We start from the raw sequence: 16,305 nt of genomic DNA on the forward strand, positions 1-16,305 counted from the left end.
GAATCTATGACTTTGCTCCATGACAGAATCCAGAGAATATAAGCCTCTACATTTGCAGCTGTAATTTCTAGTGGCTAAACTGCATTGAGAAAGTTAAACTACATTAACTGTTCTGTTTCCATCTGCTTATGAAACACAAAAACAGTGCCCCCAGAAACTGCAGCTGTGAATGACTTGAAATGCCTCATTTGGCAAAGTGTCACCTGCATTATGAGAAAGTGATTCTCCTCTCCCCCAAGCATTTCCTGAAATCCATGAAAAGCTGACTTAGAAAAACAGCTGAACCAAATCACTTCAAAGAAGGCACAGAGTCTTTCACAGAAATGTACTCTATCAGCCTAGATCTACAGGGCTTACAGGAACTGTAAGCAGTAAATGAAGTAATCTTCTTCGGAGTTTGGGAGATAAAAGGTCACTCCCCCTACTATAATCCACATTCCTTTTAAAGATAAAGCCACTTTTAGGAGACACTGAGTGTATGTTCTATAGTGATCCTTACTGAATCATTTGTTTAATATCTACCAAATCAGCTCTTAGTTCATTGACATTTCTTTGGAATAAATAGGTTTCCTCCTCAAACATGACTAAGGATCACTCAGTCAGGACTGGACGTGAAAAAAGGGAAAAAACACACAGGCAGTATCATGTGAGTTTCTGATGTGTTGCTTCCCTAAAAATGTTCTTTGGATCAGTCCTAAAACAGCAGAAAGCATTTCTGCTTAATTCTAAAGCTGGAATTAGTTGTCAAATGATGCATTTTCCTACAGCAGCTGCAAGGATATAAATTTGGGAAGTAGTGAATGCTGTGCTGTGCAGCAGATAGGAGACTGGAGCAAAGTTTTTGCCTGCATGTGAATAGCATTGTTAAATTGGAAAAAAGTCTTTGTAGGGTGAAAGCTGCCAGACTGGTTTGCTGTCAGCAGGGATTGTTATCCCTTCCCCATACTCTTTCCAGATCCACACTACTATCTTTTAACCCTTCAGGCTCTGAACTAATGCCTCTTGCCCTACTATACAGAAGAGTGCCCACATGACAGCATTACTGGTAGAACAAGCACCATGTAACTTAGAAGGTTCTCTGCTACCTCTGAGAAAACCAAGCAAAACTAGACCTAGATATAGAACAAGGGGCTTCCCCCTGAGAGGTGTGGAATGAAAAGCATAAGAATTGAGTCAATTTCATTTTCTTCCTGGCAGAAACAAACTGTGTTCTTTCTCTCTTCTATTGCTTTAGAGTAAGTTTAGCAGAAATAAGGCATATCTTCCCACATTAGGTGCCTAAATATCTTCATTTTGTCTTTAGTATGAAATGCAAATATAGGATAACTCAGGATAAAAAAATATATAACCAAAACTAAATAAGGACAAGAAAGTCAGAGTTGTATAAAATGTTTCTTAAGAGGAGACAAAGCTGACTTGTATTTTTAAATTACATTATCCTTACCTGCCTTATTTTTCTTTCCCTTCCTTTCCTTCTCTCTTTCTCCCCAGCATGCAATACAGTGGCCAGGCAGATCCTCCTTCTAATAGGTATATATGGGTTGCTCCAATGCAGTAAGGAAATCCTAATCACAGGATGTGTGTTCACAATGTCACTGTGACTTTCCTTCTATAAGAGCAGGTGGAGGGCTCTTTAAAATGTCTGCTTACCTGTGTACACTGATTTAAGGGTGGTGTCACATCTAAGGAGGACAGCAGGAATCTCCTGAAGATTTCTGTAGTAATTTCAGCTGTCAAATCTCTCATCCTCAGTTTTAATAAAGTAGTAGCAAGGTCAAATAGGGCATTTGCAGTACTCTGCACCTGAAGTAATAGAAACATGCAACAGATTTTACTCCCTCCTGCTAAATAGCACATGAAGAGTGTCACCACTCCAGTGACACATTCCAGTCCCTTCCCCTCACCCAGTTCTTTCCTCTGACCTTCTGACTGTGGCTGAAAAGTAAACAGTCAATCTGTTAAAGGACTATGGGAGAATTCGAGCCATGCTCAGGAGCCCAGCAAAGCCATGCTCTGGAAGAGGGTGCAATATTCACAGTTAGTGGGGAAGGACAGCTTTAAGATAATGCCATTTGCAGCGTGGCTGTGTGCCCAGAGCAGCAGGGTGGGCTCTGAGCAGGGCCCTGCTCCTGGGACTGCACAGGCTGCAGGACTGAGGCCTCCTCACCCTTTAGGCCGAAACACATTTTACTTTCGGAGTAGTTCAATTACATACAATGCAACAGCTGTAAAACACTAACGAGCAAATTAATAGACTTGTAGAAACTCACAAAGCTGTTTTATTTAAGCCGTGGAGAGTTACTGAGTGCTCAGGAGGAGGAGCTTGAACGCCAAGCAGGGCCCGTGTGGTCACACTAATTCTGTTATGATTGAAGTCATTTACAAGAAATGAGGTTCAGCTGCAGTCAGCACTGATGCTATTTTCAACAGACAAGAAAAAAAGTGTCCCCTAGGGCAACACTCTGCCCATATCTAACCATCAACTCTTCACCCTGCTGGTATTGAACCCTCTGTGGAACAGCACATCCACCTCCTGAGCCTTCTCCTCACATCCCGGGGGTTGTGCTGGGCTGGCATTCAGGCCCTGCCTCTCCTGCCACCCTCCATTCACAGTGCCAACAGCTGTGAGCAATGCATTCATTCATTGATTCCACTCATTTGAGACAAAGGCATTGTAACAGGGAGTTATTTAGGACTCTCCATGGCTTTCTGTGCCAAGTGTAACAACTGCCTGTGCCCTAAGTTTCCAGGAAGTTTCTCCCAGTTGCCACAAAGTGCCATTTTCATTGCCTCTGACTTGTCATACTTCTGCACAACTCAGATCCTGTCACTGTTTCTGTAGTTTTCATCCACAGCTGTTTCCCAGTACAGCAGCCAAATTTGCAACACCCTAGTCTAATTTGCTCCTTGTGTCACCATGGAATAACAGAAACATGGGCCAGCAGGAAGTGTAAAGAGAAGCCCAACTTCTCCCACACAAACCACTGCTCAAGTAGGGCAAACCTGCAAAAGCCAGAGTCAGAATATAAACTTCTGACTGACAGACAGCTGAGTTACTCACATGCCAGAAGTATTTCCCCTCTGTCTGCAGCTCAGTGACATGCTTTGGATGTAGCTATTGAAGGCAAGAATGATAGATGATTGTACATAGCAAAACAATTTCTCTATATTCTTCAGCTATGAGAGGAGTACAGATACACTGTGAAGATGGAATATCAGCCAAACAGAATAAAACAAATAACTAGCTGCACCATAAGCCCCATTTGCCCAGTTTCTTTCATTCTGCTCTTTTTAGCAAGGCAAAGTAGGATCACTTTTCGGTTGTCATTTTAATCTCAGTTAGTCTTACTTTCAGTTATTCTTTGTAGCTCCCAGCCAAGTAAAAGAATGGTAAATCTGGTCATCACTCCTAAAGGGATACAGAGGATACCATCCAAACATCTGTAGCAAAATTTTACGTCCACCAAAATCAATTACCAGGGAATAACCGACTTCTCTGCAGATAGTTTTATTAAATAACAGTAAGTACCTTTTAAAAATTAAATGCAAGAGCTATGATTGCAACACAAAGATTTCTTACTTGATAGACCTTCAACAAATTCAGAGGCTGAGAATGGTCTGTTTTGATGCTGTGTGTACATAAGGTTGTGTGCAATTTCCTACCTCTGTTCCTTGCAGCTCTGCAGAGTATTTGCAACCCTGTGCCCTTCAAACTGAAACTGCCCTTCAAATCAAACTTTCCCCAAATCAACTTCCCTACAGCAGAAACTAGTTATTACTGGAATTTGAGTCAGATTGAACTTTCAGGCTGAGATTTTAGGTCTCCTCTCAGGGATTCGAACAACTTCTGGTTCCCAGTCTGAGCACTGAAAACAGAAGATAAAATATTGTCCCCAAAATGTTGCAATATAGACTTGACTGAGGCTTACAGATTTTGTAATTCCCAGTGTAATAGACCATTTGGCTATTTCTTGACCTGCCTGTGTACCATCACTGTTCAGACTGTCTAGACAGATCAGGACGTGGAGCTGGTATATCCTAGAAACTGAAGTAGGATAGGTGTTATTTCTAACATTATCATTAGGATGAATTTGGGAGATAAATCTGCTACCCAACAAGTAAGGTTAGTAGCTATTTTCTTAGCTCTGCCCAGATAAAAAACAACAAACCTTTTTGCTAGACTTCCAGCATCTATTCTACATACACAATCTGCTCAGAAATAGCTTTGACAAATGTTTCAGAAGTTATTTTGTTTTCTGTCACACATTCTCATTTGCTCTCACCAGCTCAGTTGTTCACACCAGCTAATTTAAACAGCTGAATTAGATTAAAATCAGAAGCTTTCAGAAAGTTACATAACTGCCAGGACCTGCCAACTAGGTGCCTAAAGGACACTGTGTGAATCCTTCCTCACATTTCTCTCTAGTTCCCAGCAAGGCCAGCTATACAAAATAAAATTAAGTGAGCCATGAAAGCTTTACAAGCGTTATATACAACTGCTTTCTGTTTAAAATAAACTGAAACTACCTTTCAGAACCTCGAGCCTTTTTCAGGTTGAGATAGGATCTTTCCTTTACAAGCACAGAATATTCTTTATCTCATCTCTCACAGTCAGTCAACAATGATGTGATTAACGGTAAATCTACCCTGGCCTAAGACTAAATGTGCTCTGTATAATTCACTCTCTTATGCAAATACAGGTCTTTTGGTTTTGAAGAAGCAGAAAATACTATGGTTTTGTAGGAAAAGGAGAAAATTCTTGTCCATGTCTGTAAAACTGGCAGTCAACAGAAGTTTTTTCACATCACAACAGCATAGTAGTCCTGAGCACAAGTACACTCCTGTAGCCCAAGCTCAGCAACGTATCACGTACCTGTTATCTCTTGTATGTGTTCAGCATGAACCATATTTGTGTAATTATATGCAAAGTAGATGGTGCCTTTCTTAAAAAAATATTTCAGTTCCAGTATTCTCAGGCCAGTACATTTGACAATGTAATTTTGATTTTCATACAGGTTTCTGGCTACTGTAAATTTTCTCAATACTGTTGCTGCACAGAATAAGCTGAGGCTGTGTCAGGCTGAGCTGTGATAACCATACCATCAACCTGCTGCTCAACCTGAGTTTGCTACAGTTTTCCTCTCTAAAGATGCTGATTACAAAGGTTTAGGTGTACAATGGCATTTACAATCAATATTGTTGTGATTTGTCAGCTGTGCTGACGATGATTGCTCTGAGTTTCTGGTCTGTAAAGAAAAGGAGAAAAGGCTGCACTGAGAGAAATGTTTGACCTTTGGCAGGGAAATCACTGCTGGCCCAGGGGGCAGAGCTATCTAAAGCACCCCAAAACTCATGCAGACTGTTGGAGCACTCAGTGCTCTGGTGCACGCTCAACAGCTGGGATGTGCATGTGCTGCTGTAATAACTCCTCACCTCACTGAACACTTCACTCCTTTCTGGAGTGGATAACTGAGGCAACAAGAGTCCAGAAGGATGCTCAGAGGTGAGGGTTTGCACACAGGGACAGTGAATCCTCCATCTTCCTCTAAAGCCTGAGAAGTCAGACACAGTAAGCACCTCACAGGGTGGTGTGGGTGACCTCAGCTACCTTGTTTGTCTTTAGGGCCATGGCTATCATGGTCCAGGTCACATTGCCATTTAGGGATGTTGTTAAGGGATTTCTCAATAGGCTGCAGTGTAATTTGTCCTTGGGAGTTAAATAAGAACATCTCACTTAATTTGTGTGTTGCAGTTGTAAAGGTCTCAAGCACTGGTGAGACTAAATGTCTTCAACTTTGTGCCAGGGACAACACAGTTCTGAGTACTCCAGCTTAGTACAGAACACATGGTAAGCTCTAAGATGCAAAATTGAAAGAGTAGCCTACTCTGGCTTTGAATTTTAGGAACAGGAGCCATGTGCATACTGGTCAGAGGGATTATGTGTGGAGTCTAAATGCAAATAAAGGTCAGCTTTTTTTTTTAGGAGGAGTGAGAAAGAATGTGAATCAGCAGGGCCTACTGAAGCTGTAAAGCACAAAGGATGATCCAGTTAGGCACACAAGTATTGGGACAGGAAAAGAAAATAGGAAAAATCCAGCCCTTGGCTGAAGTGATACTGAAATTAGGCTTAGGACTCTGAACTCCAAACAAGGAAATTTTCTCTTGCCCTGTGATTTTGGAATCTTGCATTATATAGTTTGAGTTTCGTTTTCAACTCTGTCAGCATATTATTCTATACATGATACCGCTTTACTTGCACCAGCTTTTAAAGGGATACTTTAGTCTGATTTTCACAGCACATAACAGAATGTGTACTACCTTTTTATCTTTTTTTTTGGACCCTTAGACAGCACTACAAGTGCCTCAGTAATAGCGTACTCTGTAAAGAGAGGTTTGGCTTTTTTTTTTCAGTTCATTAAGGCCTATTCTCTTTCTAGTCCTTTTACAGCTGCCCTGCTGAAACAACAGCAAACTTCACATCTTTTTGACAGTAGAATAAAAGTCGCTTGATACAAACCTCCCCATGCATTCACTTCCTTATCAGTGCATGCTCTAGTCCGGGAAGTCTTACTGTAATACACAAATGAATTTAGGAAAAGCCTTTATCTCTAGGGACTAGAAGTAAAAAGAAGTACAAAGGCCAAGGTGGGTATCAAGAAATACTTGCTGATTATTCTCTCATCTATCCAAGTATTATTTTATACCTGCCTTTAAAGCAAATGTGTCTAACAAGGAAGACATTATCCTTGTGAACTGCAGTCTGCACTATGTATCTTTTTATTATGCTCTGGAACTAATTAAGCCTAGGTAATCTTTCTTCCCAATAAGTGTAATTTATGCACTGTGTGCAAGACCATACTCAACCCTACTGCCAAGGTAAACACAGTGATGATTTCAATCACTGATCCTGAACTAGCTTCCTTCCAAATCTGCATTAAAAGACACAAGTGAAGAGTACAGGTAAAGCTGTTTCTGTACACTGAGTATCAAGGGAGGACTACACAGTCCAGGGCTGCCTTTCTCAGCCATCTTATTTTCCCCTTGCTCTCCTACATATTTCATTTCCTCTGTAATTTCAATATAGGTTTAAGAAGAGGGTGATTTTAAAATGCAGCACATTTCACATCATTCCAAAATATACACTGGGCCTGGAAGCTCAGATAGATAGGTTTTGCCAGTGACATTTCTAGCAGGGAAGAACAATCCCTTCTGACCCCCTGGAGTTTAAAATATTACAGTTTATCTGCCAGACATGAACTTCTGATTCATAGTGAGGAAGAGCTGACTGCTATACACCAATTATTATCTGTTAATGTTGAATATAAGCCCAGCTGAAGCCCAAGGGCAATTGTATATAAAAGCTAAACACAACCCACATACACATTCCACGTTGGTATAAATAGGCTTTGAGTGAATTTATGAGTACATGTGTAATTCCATGAATGTTGTAGCTTGAGTGTTGGTCATTGGTGGAACAAAAAAAAAAAATAACTGCAGGGCCAGCTTGAAGTAAGTGCCAGGTTTAACTGAGGGCCAGTGGACTTCAGGATCTAATTAAAGGGGCTTAACTCAATCTCTAGTGAAATGAACAGAACTGAGCTGAAAAGTAACTTTGGAAGAAAATCTTTTCTTTCTAAAGAAAAAGTCTGTGTGAAATATGGGAAGACTGTAGCATGCCAGAGAAAAGCATTCTGGAAGGCTGTGAAATTTTGGAAGGAGGTTGAGTGTTTGAGAGAGCCAGATAAACTATGAGCTGGGTTTTGAAGGAATTGCCCAGGGATTAACAGCTGCAAGGGGATCCAGGTGGTCCTCACAAGTTCTCTCACCAGTTCTAATCTCCATTACAAAAATGGAGTCCTAGGTGCAGAACAGTTCTACACCTAATTTAGAGCTTCTAACTCTAAGATTCAGGCATGTTAGGTAATCCAGCATAGTCCAAAACTGCTCAGCTTCCACTGACAACAGGGAAAGCCTGAGCCTTTATGGATGACTTTTATTATTCAGTAGACAATTATTTTCCATGCAATTTATGCTACCGTTAGTCCTAATATTTAAAACTTAAACTGACTGCAAGTCAGTTTTAACAGCCTGTAGTGCTAGAGGTGAAATGAATGCAGTTCCTTTTATTGAAGCTTAATCCACACTAAGGGTACAATTAAGATAATGTGCTGATTGAAGAGGGAAAAAGGAAAAGGAAGAGACACCTTTTAAGCGCCTTCATAAGGAAGCATCTTTTTAAATAACCATTAGCAAAATATTTATGGAACTCCCCCAGTCTGAGTCATAAAGTGTTTAGGTAGCAGGCAGATTATGAAAATAGCTTGGTCTCAGTAGTTCTAAAACATAACCCAAGTTCTGTTGGGTCATGTGATCATTTGTACATTTGTACTAGGATGGCTCTGGCCAAAAGTAGCTTAGAAAGTTTTTCAAATTAGCACCTTGAAAATCTGTTGAGAATCTAAAGCCTTGACCTGTGGAGACCATGTGGTGCCACATCACTAATTAAGAGAAAAGAAACTAAATTCAATGTAAGAGTAGGTACAGGCCACTCACTTTAATTTTCTGCAGGTTATTCTTTTAGTTAAGTTGCATAATGAGAAGTAAAGATTGTACAGTAAATTACTAGTGCAACAGGCACTGGCATTCAAACACAAGGAAAACAAATCCTTTCCTTTTAATTCAAGTCCATCCGGCTTCCCATGATTTCCTGTTCTCCAGCACAGTTCAGTTCCTAGGAAGACTTGCACAATACAAATATACTGTTGCCTGAGCTAACAAAATAATTGACGTGCCATGAAAAAACTGGCATAAATATTATCTCCTCCTGGTAACTACTAACAGCTAAATTGCATGTGGTAATCCTTTTTGCTATTAATGTCATTTTAAACAGATATAATGTTTAAAAATCTAAACAGAACAAACAGTAGTATGCCCTATTCCATGCAGGATGTACAATAAATGACACATTTACTGTAAAACAACTATATCAGCATGACCACAGTTAAAGAACATATCTCACAGTCACAGCCACCTAAATTGGCTGGTCAGATATGATTCTCTGGGAAATTAAGGGCTGAGGAGGAAAAGAACATAATCAAACAATTCTTTCTAATGTTATTGGACTGGGGGGGAGGGGAACAACCATCTTTCCAGTGAACTCAGTTTCTGCTTTATGAATCAATTCACGTTTTCTACTCTATATAGTTCAATACAAAGAGGTCTGAGGAGGATGAACTAGTCAATGTTCAAAATCTGGTTCAGTTTTATTAATTTTACTGAAATTAATATACTCATACGATCAACTTGGAGCTCAGACTAGCAAGCCCTAGTCCTGCTTTGGAAATACTCCAGTTTGCAACCTTTGGCTCAGACACTTTAGGAAACAGAGCTGATAACCCAGGAGCGAGTCCAGGAAAATAAATTAAGCATCTGGAAACTGTATAGGAGTGTGTTTAGCAGACGGAATAAGAATTTAACAGTAAAAAAATAAAATCTAGAAATATTCCTGGAGCAATGACTAAATCACAGGATTTCTCAGGCACACTGAAGCAGCAGCTTGCAGACCTCCCCTGCTCTCTTCTGCTCAGCCAGACACGCCCTAGGGATGCCCCCCTGTTGCACAGCCTTCAGAGGCCACAGTGCCTTCCCCTCTGCCACAGAAACCTGTGGAGTGCAGGACCTTCACCTCTGAGAGAGGCAACAAGGACTGAAACCAAATCCACTCCTGGCACTGGATCTGTTTGGCTGCTGAGGGAAAATCTTGGCAAATACAACTACTACATCAGGACTGTCATGCTGGATTGTGAAATGCTGTGAAAGGCCAAGCTCATCCATACACCTAAGACAACCATTTCCCAAGACCAAAAGGATGAAAAGGAGAACTTCTCAAGAACTAGCTACTTCCATAAATCTCTGCTTAAGTAGGGGATGTTTTGCTATGGATTGTAGAGGCAGCAAAAGCAGAACTGGGTCACACACGTACACAACAGGTGCTCTCCCTCCTACGACTGGGCAAGAGTCTTGAATTCAGTACAAAGACTTACTCACTGTGTGGCCCATCACATAACATCTCCTGGCCTGCACCAGTCAGTTCTACCTGTGAAATGCCTCTGTAGCTCTGACAGTAACAGAAACAGGGTGCCAGTACTGACAGAAAATTCAGGAGTACAAGAAAGTCAGAAGTGCTTCTTTGCCAATTCTTGCACAGACAGAAAGTGCATGACCTAATTCAGGAGAATCAGTTTGCAGATCAGAACATTAGTCTTCCATTTTCCATTTATCATTCACAAATGATAAACTTGGATGTCGTGGCTCTTATACTTCAGGAATTTGCTATTGCTCAGATGCTTAGAGGCTCAGTTCTGATTTTTAGCACTTGATATGAATAACACTGAGATTTCTTTTCAGGATTTTGCTGTTTCCTTTGTTTTATTTTGACAATCCCAAAGGACATAGCTAAAAGCCATAGTCATATCTGGGTCAGGATTTTCACATCTGATTATTGAATCTCTTGGGAAAACTATTTGTCTGGAACTGGAGAGAAATTAATGCATTAATTTCCATTAATATAGTATAATATCTGGATTTTTGATCAATACCTAGCTACAATTCTTGTGGAAAGGGGCTCAGCTGCTCTACATGAACAAACAGGGCTTTGCAGAGAACTTTCTGTAGAGGCAACACAGGGAAATCATGTCACAACCTCATTCTCTCTTCTCCACCATGTGCCTTCTCTTCAAAACCATGACACTTAAGGAGTATTTGCACTCACAGACAATCTGGGGGATGGGAGCCCTCTTAGAAAAAACCTCTGCTGGCTTCAGAAGCCCTGTAAAACTCCAACATGGCAACCAGGCTGCAAGTAGGCAAGGAAGTGATAGGAAAAAGTGACAAGTGTGGCGCTGCCCTGACTCCTTCCCCCTCAAAGAGCTGGAAAATACAGCAGGAGGGGAAGGCGATCATGCCCTTGCCCGTAAGAAAAAAATGGAGGATTTCCCTCCTTTTCCCAAGGTAAAATCTATAAGGAAGCTATTGTGGCATTTCCCCAAATTGCTGTTACACAAGTTGTGGCATCTGCCCTGTCCCCTCCAGTGGGAAGGAGCAAGCACAGACTTGCTGCAGCTGGATGACAGCAAAGGACAGAGGCAGGCAGACTTTATCACCCTGTGTTGTTACTGGCACGAGTAAGGAGTTCTGTAGTACAGGAGGAGCTGGTTCTGAGCCAACCTACTCAGGCTCCCAGCAGGCATTAGTCATTTTGATAATGGTCTGAATGCAGCCACCCAGTTACTGCTTGGCAAGCTTGAATCTCTGCCATGCGCACGCTGACAGAAGGAGCGCCAGGCACCCGTGTCAGCTGAAAGATACTGCCAGTGGCTGGGGGAAAGCCAAACAGAGCAGGTGGGTGTGGTGTGAGCACACAAAGACATGTGTTGGGCCAATGAATATACTCAGGTAAGCGAGAACCAAAGCAGAGACTGCTGGACTGTTTGACAGTAATGATGGAAATAGTTACCATTGGGAAAGTGGTGCCTGTTCACTCGTTATGATGTTGCTATGTGAAATTTCCATGATTTTCCTTAAAATGGTGATTTGTTACACTTTGAAGTCCTTACTTGGTAGGGCAAGTGCATTTACTCACAGAAAGTGAAAAAGGATCTCATTTCATCCAAGGAGCTGTATGGTAATTCCTTTAACCATTCACACATGGCAGATCCTACTCCCCTTTCTAGCTGTAGCAGATAATTCTTTCCACTTCTCACATAAACATTGCAGTGCCCTCAGTCTGTTCCTGTAACTGAGTGGTTGATCCTCCAAGATGAAAAAAGCTCTGAAAAACCAGACTCATCCATACTGTTCACATTGTCCCCACCCTTTACCTTACTTTTATGTTTAAAAGTGTTAAAGGTAACCTGAAGGACTTAGACCAAGCAGCTGGGACCCTCAACAGCCAGTAAAACCTTTTTTCAGTTGCTCTAAATGAAAACTGCTCAAGTCTGGTCAGTAAAACCAGTCGCAATCCCTATTTCACATTTCTGAAAGTTAATTTTTTTTTCCATAATTTTATCTATTTTTTGAGAGCCAGAAACTAGAAGGCTGCTGGCTATGTATTTTGCATGATAGAAACAATGCAAGCAGAGCATTTTTAAATAGCTCAAGAGCGTGGTGTCACAGACAGCTGTGACAATCCAGCAGCTTCCCCCTCAACCTGGAATCTCCATCCCCACTCCAGGGCCATAGAATCCTATGGTGGATCCTTTATGGTGGCTCTTGTGGCCAGACAACTTGTTATTTTATCAGTCATATCACAGTAAGGACAAAAAACGGCTAAAAAAAAAGTCCAAGAAATGTGGGAACTGTTGCAAAGCAGAGCAGAAGCACGTGGCTGGGATGTGCCAGGTCCTGCTTGTTTACAAAATTTGCAAACCCATCATCAGCAGAATATCAATAAAAGACAAACTTCTCATTCCAGACCAGAGTCACTGGACAGCTATTGCAGGAGCCTGCTGTTGAGTTTGGCAGAATCAGACTGGAAATAAAATGCTGAACTGAAAGCACATACTCCATAGCTGAGAGAAATAATTCAGTCTATTAATAATGTGACATGTAGGACCCAAGAAACATGTAAAGTGATTCTGTCACAGAAAGTGCTTTTCTGATATGAAAATCCTGAAGAAAAAGTCAAGTACAAATGTACTATTTCTTAATTCTCTAGGAGGGATAAGTTAAAACTTTAAATACAAAATTTAGATTTCATAGCAAAAAAACCAAACACCCCAAACCCCAACCAACAATCCCAAACTAAAACAAAATAGCTGTAATTAGGGCTGAATACTTATGGAATAAAATGAAAGACTGCCCAAGAGAAAAAAACATGTAACTGACTAATCAAAGAATATTTCAAATTAGGCAAAATTCTCATTGAATTTGCTGCAGAAAGTTGACAGTGACCACAAAACTGATCTTTAAAGAAATCTCAAAAAAAAAAAAAGTTCTTCCTAAAACATAAAAAATTTCTTTTGTGCAAAAAGTAATTGAGGGGCTGGAGGAAAAGCAGCCAGTTTTATTTGGGTAATTACTCAAATATTGGATTTAATTTGTGATTTCATGGGTAGGGTCGCCAGATGTTAACTTTACACAAACCATGCTCTTCTCAAGGGAGAGCTGCAGCTGAGTAAGAGCCCGAGTGTCTGATCCAAAAACTATTGGCAAGGGAGAGAATGTTTGCAATGATCTGTGGAGGTCTAGATCTCAGAAGAGGAAGAAAGAGCAGAGTCTCTTCTGAGTGCACAAAGAACCAAAGCCTCTTGGCCAACAGCAGGCACATGCAGGGGCTATCACAAGGATTCCTTTGGATGACTGGTACACACACATCATCACTGCTTCAAAGAAGGCATACAGGACAATACTGAGTTCTTGGAAAAATGGGAAGAGGAAGGAAAAAAGGAGGGGAAAAAACAACAGTAATTTTTAACTTACTGGAATCCAAAATTATTTCCACAGAAAGTGTGGTTGGTTACTATAATTTGGAAAATTATTTTTGCAATCTGCCTGTTGGTGATTCCTTGAAATGAAAGAGCAGGCTTTAGGCCAGTAGGCTTATTTTCTTGCACAGGAACTGTTAAGTCCTTTCATCTTGCTGCAGAATACTTTTTTAAAACTTTAACTTTCTCAATGTTTGAATCATACATGAAGTAAGAGAGTAGCTCAGGGCAGTAGTTAGTTTCTCCCTGGAGGATGTTCTCCCATGGCAGGAGCTGTGGGCTCAGGCTGGGTGCTGAGCCTGCTGTGCTTTGGTTACTCCTCATTAAATCCACAGCATGGATTTAATGAAGGTTAGAGGGAGAGCAAAAGAGGCCATGAACCAACAGCTCTGCTACAACACAGTCTCACCTCAACTCAGTGCAACAGAATCAGCCCTTGGCAGGTCTAGGGCAGGACAAATTAACTTTTTCACTGTTCACTGACTAGCAAAGTGTTTCTGTGCCACAGAGATCCCTGCCGCGATCATGTGGCTCTGCCTGTAGCAGAACTTGGCACACCTGTGCTTTCTGGAGGTGCTTCAGATGCAGCAGGCGCAGCACCAAAGAACTCAGCTCTCCTGGGAAATACTGAGGGAATACACAACAGGGATTTATTTGTTCCCACACATTCACAAAAAACACCAGCTCAGTCTGCACCAGAAGCAAATCTGAAATGAAAGAGGATATTATGGTGTACATCAACAAACTGTTCCCAGGCTTAGTTCTGGAGAAATGATTACTCAGCTAGTAAAAGTATTTAAACTAGATTTGCACAGCTCTTGTCATATATGCTCAAACACGTTTGCAGAGATGCATTCAGTGTGGCACACGCACACTGATGTCAGCTCCAGTGACATGCTCTCTGCACACTTGAACTGCCCTGACAGTACTGTGGCAGCAAGGCTGCTAAAACAGTTGTTTTTAACAGAGGTACAGGAGGTCAGCTCAGCAGCAGAAGTGACTGTAACTTTCAGTAAAGTGCCCGTTTAGTGAACCGAGTCTGGGATAGTTGTGCTTTTGTACTTCAAAGGGAGCGTCTCTCTACACGTTTGGCTTTTAACACCATCCCTCCATGTGATTAAAGAAAGCCACAAGAAAGAGGTTTCTACATTATTATCTCTTCCTGGAAAACAAACCTGTCTGTTTCCCCGAAGTTTGCTGGTACAGAATTATGCAGCTTTAAAGGCAGCCAGACATTTTGGCTGCCCATCCACTTGCTTTCCTTGCAGCTGTCATTATCTCTGTTTTACTTTACCTGAACTTAACAACCCCTCACTCCCTTTCCTCCTCGGTTTCAGTAACTCTTCAAAATGAAAATCAATAGTGCTCCTTTTACTCCAAAGTACAGCCTTTCAGATCATCACGTCATATCGTGCAGCAGCTGCTTGGAGCCTCTGTGGCAGAAATAGCCCTTGGATGAAGGGTTTCCAGTAAAAAGCTGCCTTTTTCTAGCATTTCACTCTTAGCCTTTTACGTTGGTTTAGATCAACATTGGGTTTTTATCAAGGGATTCAAGTGACATGTTAGTGGCATGGCTAAGACAACTCAGAAAGCTTTTAAAAAGTATTTCATCTAAGAGACACTAAATAAACAAAGATCTGAGTGAGTGGATTCCATTCCTGTCAAATGGTCATTGAATTAAAACAAATTTACCTCAAACCTCTCATTAACAGAAGAACTGCATGTGTAATTTAAGTTTCTGTTTTGCTTTTAACAGTATTGTAAATGGATTATAGTAATCCTACTCCTTTTTAAGAAAGTTGTCCTTATGACAGATACATGAAAGGCCTCAGGAAACCCCCCTCCCTCTTCCTCTAGAAGTGTCAGGTTTGTGAGGAAGAGATGGTATTGCAAAAGTCTGGACATAATGTAACAGATTTTCCCAGCAGACAGGGCAGACCCTGGATCCTCAGGGTGGTCTCCCTGGCGCTGCTGTGCAGATGGGTGGCCTGGTCCCTCTCTGGAAGGGCACGGCACAGACTGAAAGACCTGAGCACTGAAAGTGAATGTGCTACAGCTGCCAGTTCTCACAATGCAAGTTATCTGAAATACCAGATCACTTCAGAGACAAGCCAGGTTTCTGTCAGCACTGTGGAGAAGCTGACTTCTATAAACTTCTGAAGGAGTTCACAGTATAAGTGACACATGGAAAAGCTGAAAATGGCAGTTCTGAGAAACACAGTGACAGGGTTGTGGGCAAAGGATTGCAGCAAGGCAAATTTTTGCATTTGTTTTATCTTGGGTCTTTTTTATAAGAAAGTTGGGAATATTTTTTATACATACATATATATATATGCACACTACAAAAGCTTCCTTTTGAGACAGGTGCATCCTACAGGAACACTGCAGTTGAGTGTGTGTGAAAGCTTTGCTGCAGCTGCATAGTGACCTCTTTATAACCTTCTTTGTGCCTGCATGAAGGACCAGTCAGCAGCTGGGTCACTCAGCTTGGATTTTAAGATTTCTTCCTTTACATAACCCCAGACAGGTTTTCCCCCATTCCAGAGAAATGCAGCTGGTTTTGTCCCAACTCCCTCCTCCTCACAGCCCCCTCCTGTGCAAGCAGACACCCTCATCATGATGGCACTATCAAACAGCAGCAGCTATCACTACATGGGCTGCATTTGCTTCCTTCCTTCATTCCCTCCCTCCCTGTGGCAGGCACAAGAACCCTGAATCTCTCTCTCTCCTATTATGGTGCTGCCTGGCTGCCCAGGTAATACTTGGTATTTTACTGGGTTTGCAGTGTCTTCTATGGGAAGAAATGACAGAACAGAAGCAA

The 16,305-nt window shown here is 41.4% G+C and overlaps 1 protein-coding gene across 1 annotated transcript in view; it reads right to left on the bottom strand.

The window, feature by feature from the left end:
- RMI2 (RecQ mediated genome instability 2) overlaps positions 1–16,305 on the bottom strand; it is a 72,901-nt gene that overhangs the window by 29,807 nt on the left and 26,789 nt on the right. The window contains exon 2 of the transcript XR_012582850.1: positions 1,651–1,803. The gene's annotated coding sequence lies outside the window, so the exon portion shown is untranslated. The remainder of the gene's footprint in view (positions 1–1,650; positions 1,804–16,305) is intronic.

Source organism: Zonotrichia albicollis, chromosome 16 (genome assembly GCF_047830755.1).
Source record: "Zonotrichia albicollis isolate bZonAlb1 chromosome 16, bZonAlb1.hap1, whole genome shotgun sequence".
Taxonomy (NCBI): domain Eukaryota; kingdom Metazoa; phylum Chordata; class Aves; order Passeriformes; family Passerellidae; genus Zonotrichia; species Zonotrichia albicollis.